The sequence below is a fragment of the Sitophilus oryzae genome, unplaced genomic scaffold, assembly GCF_002938485.1.
Source record: "Sitophilus oryzae breed Bouriz unplaced genomic scaffold, Soryzae_2.0 scaffold_1614_pilon_pilon, whole genome shotgun sequence".
In the NCBI taxonomy this organism is placed as follows: domain Eukaryota; kingdom Metazoa; phylum Arthropoda; class Insecta; order Coleoptera; family Curculionidae; genus Sitophilus; species Sitophilus oryzae.
Genome location: NW_022146297.1, coordinates 1,328,893 through 1,338,371, shown reverse-complemented (window position 1 = coordinate 1,338,371; position 9,479 = coordinate 1,328,893).

The window sequence follows — 9,479 nt, the reverse complement described above, 5'->3', positions numbered from 1 at the left end:
GGGGGGGGGAGCATATCACCCCCCATAGCTTCACCACTGTATATGGCACGTGTCACTTAGTATTGTGACACGTGTCGTGACAGTTAGTTTTGACGTAAGAAACGTCAAAAGTTGATGTCGTTCAAACCAAATTTGGTGAGTAGGCTATGTGAGCGACGCACAGAGGGATATTTGTAAAAATTAGGCGGTCAAATGTATTTTATTGATTCTAATTTGGAATAATAGCAAACTAATGTGAAATTTTGTAATTTACACGATTTGTATGGGTAAAAAATACAATATAAGAATAACAGAAAGAGGAAAATATGGAAATTTAATTATTAACTCTAAAAAATACAAAATAATTATAAATTCCTAAAAAACCTTGTCCATTTTTAGTTAGATGATGATTCCCCGTCAGAAGAAAACGTATTAGATGGATAATCATCGTCAGAGGGAGCTTCTGTTGTTATCAAAGAACTGCATCAAAGTTACTAACTTTGATGCAGTTCGATGTCCTTCTGCGTGCAATTGCATTTGAGTCGCGTAGGTAAGTAACTTGGCATCTGTTTTAGTAAGAACTTCCTTGGCCTTTCTTCTTTTACTTCTCTCACTCAATTCAAAAAACGACTTTTTAGGTCTTTCCATGTTTGGCACTGCTTTTGGCAAACAAAAAGATGTTTCAAGCCACGTAGCATTTTTTTTGAGAAAATAATTTTTCTGAAAACTTGCTTCTGTTCATTTTTTTTAAAACTCGGCCCTAAATCTTGAAAATTTATGTTTTAATTCTCTTTTACAGTCATCCGAGAAATCAACGTAAGAAAGTAAAAAGTTTTCTAAAAAACACACTTTTTTTTTTAAATTTGGCAATTCTTATTCGTTCATTATATATCAAATAATTGCTTTTTGGTGAATATCTTCACACCAGATGGTCCTAAAATTAAATAACGAAATAAAAATTAACAAGTTTTATAATTGTGTGAAATTACATGATTTTTTTAAAAAGAAAAATCTTGGAAAATCGGATATTTTCGGGTCTAAACTTTTTAAATTCGTGTACTAGACACTACCATCTAGACAATTAAAAAAAAATTAGGCGGGAAATACACGGAACTATAACAAAAACCTAGCTTTACTTAAAATTTAAAACGTCAAATCTTTTAAATTTATTTTTAGGAACAGTTACATCGAATATATTGAACAACATATTAATATAATTTGTAGTATTTACCTGCTTCATCAATAATTAACGTTTTCAAGAAAAGTAGCTACTACAAAAAGTATCGAATTTCAAACTTTGTCTTAATAACTCAAATAAATATGCTTGTTTTGTATTGTGGCATGGAAACAAAAACAAAAATTCCTTAAGGTGGAAAAAAACCATAATATATAGTGTATTCATATGTTATCTTAACAATAATATTGCTGTTTCTTAAAAAAGGCCACATTTGTCAAATCAAATTTTGGGCACCTAATTTTTTCAGATACCCTTCTGTGCGACGGTGCACACAGTCCCACCCTGCAAAGTTACGACTTTTCTTCAGCAGGGTAGGACTCTAGGATTTGCTATTGAAGAAAAATAGGGGTTGGTTTCGGCATAATTGGCGACGGGCTACAGGATGACGCCCTCGATGTTTTGACCTGATGCCTCTTAACTGAAGAAATCATCAGGATTTTTCCTAATTATTATTTCCTAATTATTGGAACCAAACTAGACACGTGGATAGAGGTACCCGAATGGAGTTCTCAAACGGACAGACTGGCAGACGCACAGACGGGCAGACAGACAGACAGACAGACAGACAGATAGACGGTAAGAAGACGTTTCACTTCAAACATGCGCGCATAGTGCACACTCCACACACATTTTTTTAATTCCTGTTTTTAAATCTCATTATCTCAACGGAATTGATGATTAACTCTTACAGAGATTTACTTCTAAACTGTCTATATTTCTCCTATTACTCTGGAACGTAGTTATAGTATATTTACCACAAAATAGATAGTATTTTATTTACTTTATAGGAATCCAGTTCCATCCGAATTTAGTGTTGTTAGATTAAAATAGATAATTATGCGCAAAAGGGATTAGAATCATATCAGAAATGTATACTATACTTATGTTAATGACAAAAGCGATGCAGGGGCTTAGTTTTAAAAACAAAAAATCTAGAAAGAACAAAAGAGGCTAGAATTAATATATTATTTATTTGCAATATCTAAGTTTGACTTGAATTAAAGATAACGTAATAATATAGAATTTTTAATGCTATATATTGCCCTGAACATAATAAATTAAATTATTCAGTTCGTTGTGTATTTAATGTTATATCGGAAGCAGAGCGTATTTACAGGGTGTCGCTTTAATAAATGCTGATATTTTAAAATATTCTCAATAAAGAGATTAATAATAGAAATATAATATTGATTGTGTAATTTTCTTTTTCAATATATAGGATGTACCTAAATTGTATGTTTATTATATGTGTTGTTGTATGTACAGGGTGGGTCAAATTCGACGCTTTTAAATGGAAACACCCTTTTCTATTGAAGATAGACAAAAACTAATATCGATGACTGGAGTTCAATTTTTGTCTAAAACATGATGGTGAAAACCGCATATCGATATCTGTTACCGTTTCGGAGTTACGGGGTGTTTTTCAAAAATATGCATTTTTAACAAATCGCTGTAACTTTTTTGCTATGGAAGATTTTGTATTTTTATGAAAACATTTCCAAAGCACCTTTTTACGTTGAATTTAATGGTTTAAGTATAATTTTTTTTAAATTAATAATTTAAGAATTATCATCAGAAAATTTGATTTCTTATATGGGACACCCTGTATATTTTTAATTTATTGAAAAGAATTTAAAATTACCTTTCCAAAACTATAACACACTTGATATTTTGCCCGACTCCTCTTCGAGATATAGAGTATATAAAAATTCGCCCGCTTTAAATAAGTAGGCTTTGAACGGCACCGGCTGTAATGCAAAAACATTCTAGCTGTGAGCATCAATTAAAACGAAAATAATATTTGCTATGAGATATGCAGAATTTTATAACAATTTAAAATATATTTAACCAACATCAACACATTTAAACTATATCTAATAATAATAAAAATAAATAGCAAACCAAGACATGAGATTTTGCTACAGGTGTTCGACATATCGACCGTCTTCTGTTATGGACAGACGGGGTAGCTTTTGAACATTTCTCGCGGAATTCATTAACTGAGTGGGGTGAAAGATACCCTCTCATAACTGCTAAGTATTTCTAATTCTTGTCTAGATTATACGGAAGAATAAGGAACCTTTATTCTTCCGCAAATATATCCATAGGATTAGATCCATGGGCACTAAGTCAGGCGGCCTCGACGGCCAACGGCTGGGATATTGGTTAGCTATTCAATTATTCTTGAAATTGGCTGCAAAAATTTGCTGATAACTTCAGCATTCAGAGGCGGTGCGTTGTCTTGCTGGAAAAAATATGCTTTCGAGTTCCAGTAAGGGCATATTATCAATAAGGGGTCCAAAGTTATTGCCTACTAGTTAAAAGTGGCGAACTTTTAAAAATTCTGTATTTCGAAGGGGATTATAACAAAATATCAAGTGTGCTATATTTTTGGAAAGGTAATTTTAAATTCTTTTCAGTTAATTAAAAATATAGAGGGTGTCTCAAATAAAAAATCAATTTTTCTGTTGATAACTCTTAAATTATTAATTTTAAAAAAATTATACTTAAACCATTAAATTCGACGTAAAAAGGTGCTTTGGAAATGTTTTCATAGAAATACAAAATTTTCCATAGCAAAAAAGTTACAGCGATTTGTTAAAAATGCATATTTTTGAAAAACACCCCGTAACTCCGAAACGGTAACAGATATTGATGTGCGGTTTTCACCATCATGTTTTTATTGAAAATTGAGCTCCAGACACCGATATTAGTTTTCGTCTCCTATAGAAAAGGGTGTTTCCATTTAAAAGCGTCGAATTTGACCCACCCTGTACAGAAGTAAAAATATTATAATTATTGACATTTTGAGAAAAATGCATTCTTCATAAAAAATTTCTTATTCTAAAATGGCCAATCCCGTTTATACTTTTATAAGTTTCCATAACGTTTTGGAGAAAATTAAAAAAAAACATGAAGATATAGTTGAATTTTTCCGAAGCCAAAACGCGTTTCTATGGTAACATAGTTCCGTTTTCATACTTTATTGAAAGAATTTATAGTCAAGAGCTAGCAACGTTTTCGAGAAAGTATTTTAAGCAAGCTGGCTCTTTGATATATCTTTTACTATGTTCTCTGGAACAGCATGCGGCTCATCTGGCTGTCGATGCCCGTTGCGTTCACTACTGCGCATCGGAAGAAGATCCTATGTTTTTTTTATTTAGTCCGTTAAATTCTTGTATTGAATATAAATCGAGTCAGTCTTCATAGCTCAGCGAGTAGAGTTTCCGACTACGAACCGAGGATTCAGAGTTCAAGACCGGGTCAGGGCAAAAACTTTTTTATTTTAATTTCGTTGATATTCTGATAGTAAAGTAATAAATATTTGTTTTTTTTTGAATCACCAGAATTATTTAATACTTTACTATCAGAATATAAACGAATATAAAATAAAAAAGTTTTTGTCCTGACCCGGCCTCGAACTCTAACTCATCGCTTGATAGGCGGAACCTCTACGCGCTGAGCTATGGAGACTCGGTCGGTTTAAATTCAATATTAGAATTTAATATTAAGGACTAATAAAAATATAGACTGATTCTTTCAACGCGCAGTAGGGAACGCAACGTTTGTCGGCAGCCAGACGGACCGCATGCTGTTCCAGAGAGAGAGCATAGTAAACGATATATTAACGAGCCAGCTGTCTTAAAATACTTGTTTTCCTGACGTTGCTAGCTCTCGTACTATTATGTGATGATAGAAATAAACCCCTAAAACAATCAAACAATTATGAAATCGTTGCATTGTCAAAATATACAATATTACTTGCAATCACGTGTCAAGAAATAGGTACTTCATATTCGGCTCCGACTTAAGGTTGATTTTCATGCATCCGTTGTCCGACGATACGATGATACGATATTGATTTTATTGGTTGAATTTAAAGACTTCGGTTGGTTAGAAGCGGTTAACCAATCGAAGCCTTTAAATTCAACCAATGAAATTAATATCGTATCAACGTATCGTCGGACAACGACTGCATGAAAATCAAGCTTTAGTGTCAAGTACATCAGAAAATACCTAAAATTTTCCAGACAATTTATTTAAATTTTAAAATTTGACACATTATTTTCTAATCAAGACACGTCGTTGTGTTTACAAAAATTATTTTTAAATGTTATAAATAAATTTTATAACATAGATTTCAAAATTCAGGAAAACTAACCTAAAAATCAAAGCAAAACATGGCAGTATGTTCCCTGTGCAAGAAAAACTGTGTTTTAAAAGAATATAAAAACGAGTTGTTTGGCTGTCCGTGTGATAATTGTGGAAATATAATCTGCGCCAACTGCTCTGGAATCAAAGCCTCAGAAATAAGAGTTATTTCAATGAATGGGCGAACACTCATGTTTGTCTGCGGATCGTGCATCTATGGCTTTCAGGACCTCCCGCGATGCTTTCAAATGGAAGATAGGTTACAGCAACTGGAAATGCTTGTTGCCAGCCTAAAGCCACAAGGCAACGCTGTACCATTCAATCCAGTGGGACAATTATTGGAGGAGGAGCCCGAGGAGCAGGAAGCTGTGGACTTAACTGAGAAGCAGATTTCCAAGAAGGCTAAATGGTTGTGCCACCCTGCTGGCTGCTATTGGTGAGCGCCTAGGCATGCAAGCCAATCAAAAATCATTAAAACTCGAGTCAAAACTTGATATGGTTGTTGAAAAGTGCCAATCTGCTTATACAGAGCAAATGGCAATCAAACTGAATGCGGTCACTGATGCAATGAAAAGTGCAAACAAGGTCGGTTTTTTACTACAGAAGGACAAATAAGGCTCTATTGGGTAACCCAAACCGAAATACTACTCCATCATGGCCACAATTAATGGCTGTAAATGCTCGTCCTAAAAAAATCCTGAAACCCGCACTATCTCTGGTAAAATTTACAGTGGACCCCAACGCCCAAGTCTCAAGGTAGCGAATAAAAACATTGGTGAACGAATAGCTAAATTCGCCTGGATCTATGTTTCAAATCTAGACATAAACACTATTTCTGATGATATTCTTTCGGTTCTGGACCCTCAGTTCTCGGATGTCTACCAGTGTCATCGTCTACCTTCAAAGTATAAACAACCAAACAGTGCTGCATTCCGGTTGGGTGTCCCTGAAGAACTACAAGCGCAGTACCTCTCAAATGATTTTTGGCCAGATGGTTGTTATGTTGACACTTACAAATCCAATGCAAAGTCAAATGATAACCTTTATCCACATGGCCGTGGTCGGAATTTTCAAAGGAAATCCCAGTTCCAGAGGAAGAAATAGTGGTGAAATCGAAGCTGCCCATATGCCTGCCGAATCAAAACGAAGAATCGTTACTTATTGTTCACATCAATCCATGGTCAATGTATAACAAATTTTCAGATGTGCGACAGTTTATTCAGTCATCCCCTTATAACATTATAACAATTTCTGAAACATGGTTAAATAGATCTGTACCCTCAAGCCTATATGAAATTGATAATTTTAAATTATATCGACAAGATAGAGACGGCAGAGATGGAGGCGTAGCAGCTTATGTAAGTACCAATTTTAAAGTTCAAGTACATGCATTGCCAAATGCTAATGGCATGAACCAATTGTGGCTACAAATAAAGCTTAATAAAAGGAAGGTGACTGTTGGTACTGTCTATCGACCACCATCAGTTCATTTTAACAATTTGCACTGTTTGTATGATGTCTTACCCGATATAATTTGTAAAAGTGATGTTTGTATATGTACTGGGAATTTTAATATTAACATGTTAAAGAAAAGTTCTCCTGCGCAATTTTATCTGTGATATACTTAAGTCTTTTAATTTAGTTCAGTTAATTGGTGACCCCGCCCGCATATCTCCTAATCATGAATGTTTACTAGAACTAGCAATAACAAATAAAAATGACTTAGTTTTAAGTAGTGAAGTCATTACCTGTGAACCAATACAGACGGATCATGAGGCTGTCTATTGTAAGCTTAAGCGTGAAAAACTGTACAAAACTAGTAAAGTTGTTAAAAGTAGGAGCCTAAAAATGGCACACTCTGAAGAATTTTTGAATAACTTGTACTCTATTGATTGGCAGGACCTCTATAGGACTGATTGTATAAATACTAAGTTAGATATATTTTTTGATAATAGCGTAATAACCCTTTTTAATGCTTACTGCCCTATCAGGACTGCTGTTTTGAGAGAGCCGAGACCACCTTGGTTAACCTACAACCTAAAAAAAATTATTGAACTTAAACATAGAGCCTTCAGGAAATTTAAAATGCAAAGCACATTGACCAGCAAGAGCTACTATCTTCAGTTTAAAAATCTTACTGCCGGTTTATACCAGCCGGTTTTACTTACTTACTTACTTACTGCCGGTTTTCAGCTTTAATTATTTAAAGCTGAAAAGACATATTATTCAACTGAATTGGGCAATTGCTAGTTAGCCAAGGGGTATTGGATGGCTTTCTCAATTCAGTTTCTGTTGGAGAACCGTTTGTATTTGAGCTAGTAACAGAAGATGAAATTTTAAAATGCATTAATGGTACCAAGAGCAACGCTATTGGAGTCGATGGTATCTCCATTAAAAGGTTAAAGATGTGTATTCCTGCCTGTCTTAAACCACTTGTAAATATTATTAATTTTTCTCTTGAGACTGGTAAAGTACCGGATATCTGGAAAATGGCTCTTGTAGTACCTGTGCCCAAAGTAGACAATCCCTCTACTACTGGCGAGCTTCGGCCCATTAGTATATTGCCTGCTGCCTTAAAAATTTTAGAAAAAATAGTAAAACACCAAGCGCTGAACTTCATTTATAGTAAAAATATGTTACCAAAATTACAATCTGGATTTCTACCTTATCATAGCTGTACCACAGCACTGTTAAAGGTCACTGATGATATAAGTTCAGCGTTTGATAAAGTGGATTGGGTTCCCTCGATCTTGATAGATATGACAAAAGCTTTTGATAGTCTAGACACCGAATTATTACTAGCTAAATTAAATCATTATTAGTTAAGCGCAAATGGCTGCTTTGAAAGCTTCAAAATCTTCAAAATAGGCAGCAGGCTGTCAGATTGGTGGTGGGGAATGAGGTAGAACCTTCGAAATGGGCTACTGTGGGGAGGGGCGTGTCGCAGGGTTCAATGGAATATCTCGTTCAACACATCAAGTTTTGTCAATACCGCCTATATGCTGACGATCTTCAAGTTTACCTACCATCTTCTCTCTCTCGTCTCTCTGAACATGTAGACCTGATTAACTTGGACCTTAAGTCTATTTCAAACTGGACATCTGCAAATTCTCTTCTCATAAACCCAACCAAAACACAGGCAATTCTTTTTTCACGCAATGATCTGGACCCAACAAATCACAATATCTTTCTAAATAATGTTAAAGTTGATTGGACTAATGAGGTCAAAAATCTTGGTCTCATTATGGACGCCAAACTGACATTCAATAAGCATATAAGTTATGTCTGTCAGCGATCATACTACAAACTAAAATCAATTTATGAATTTAAAAATATTTTATCTTTCGATGCCAAGAGACTCCTTGTTGACAGTTTGGTCCTTTCTATACCTGGCTACCTAAACATAGTCTATGGTCCGTTCCTAACTCAGTTTAACAAGTATCGAATTCAAAAATTGCAAAGCTCCTGTGTCAGATTTGTAAGAGGGTTGACAAGGAGAGATCATGTAAGCCAACATATACAGGAGATTTTTCATTGTAATATGGCACAAAAACGATGTGTTCAGATGAGTTGCCTAATACACAAAGTTCTAACTATCCAACATCCTCTGTATCTCTTGGAACTAATTAATATTCGAAGTAACGCTCATCAGGTAAACATACGCTTCAGAGATGCCATAACTATTCCACAGCATAGAACTGAATTTTTTAAATCCTGTTTTCTCTATTTGGCGGCTCATATCTACAATCCTTTGCCGCGGGATTTCAAAGTTTTAAGCGTGCCTGCATTTAAGCAGAACATTAAAAGATATTGTTACGTTTTTCGTCGGTTTCGTGTGGATAGAAAGTCACAATTTATTTAAACACAATTTATTTAACACTAATTAACAAAAACGATAACGATTAAACGACTTAAAGAACTATTTATAACTTATTTACAATTTATCTAACTATTTATCTAACAGGAATTTATTTTGAACGTAGCGCGCGACAACTGTACACGTCGAACGTCTGTTTGTTCTCTGTCCTCCTCAGGCCTCAGGCGTCTGCTTATATATGAGAGCAACAGACAATCCAGATTTGTCTCGACAATTCTTATTCGTTCTAGAACG